Source organism: Trachurus trachurus, assembly GCF_905171665.1.
Source record: "Trachurus trachurus genome assembly, chromosome: 23".
Taxonomy (NCBI): domain Eukaryota; kingdom Metazoa; phylum Chordata; class Actinopteri; order Carangiformes; family Carangidae; genus Trachurus; species Trachurus trachurus.
In genome coordinates, this window is record NC_139912.1 from 14,143,922 (window position 1) to 14,144,683 (window position 762).

Genomic DNA, 762 nt, shown 5'->3' on the forward strand with positions numbered 1-762 from the left:
GGCTGGCGTGATAAGAAGTGACTGAACATTGAGTTCAAAGTGTTTCTAGACAGGTTTCCAATGACTGCAAATGGACATCCCTGACCTTGAAATATAGCGTTCTTCTTATTCTATTACATATGTACAAACATTTGTCTCAAAAAAGAAAAAAAGAAATATTCTAGTTTCTACTTTGAGTCACACATTTCACAGCAGTGTCCACAAAGACACTGCTGCCATTTTTTTCTATATCGTACGCCATTTACTGTAACACTTTCCGACTAGAAGAAAAGCAACAAAACAATGAAGTCATCATACCCAGTCTCTAGTAGGCGTGCACCTATACAGTCTCAACACGCAGCTCACCTCCGCAACAACTGACACAACGATGGTAAAACGCTTCACAGAATCATGATTTTACTCCATGCAGATGTTTATGAATGTGATTGAATGCATATTTTGCCTGCCTGCGGGTCATGTACTGTACTTTGATAAAATATATATTTGGATACATCATGTTTTGTATGTTTGCAAAGGAGATTAAATGGCACTAACACAAACACACATTCACACACCCGCACACACACATTCACACATACACACATATACACTTGGCCACACCCCTGCTCAGTCTGAGTGGTATACTCCTTCTTGTACATTCCTTCTGCTTTTCTGTATTGCTTCCTCTCTCTCCCTCCCTCCCTCCTCTCAGAGTCTTCACATCCCTCTTTTCACGCCTTCTTTCAACCGTCATGGTGGGGTGGGGTGGGGTGGGGTTAGGTG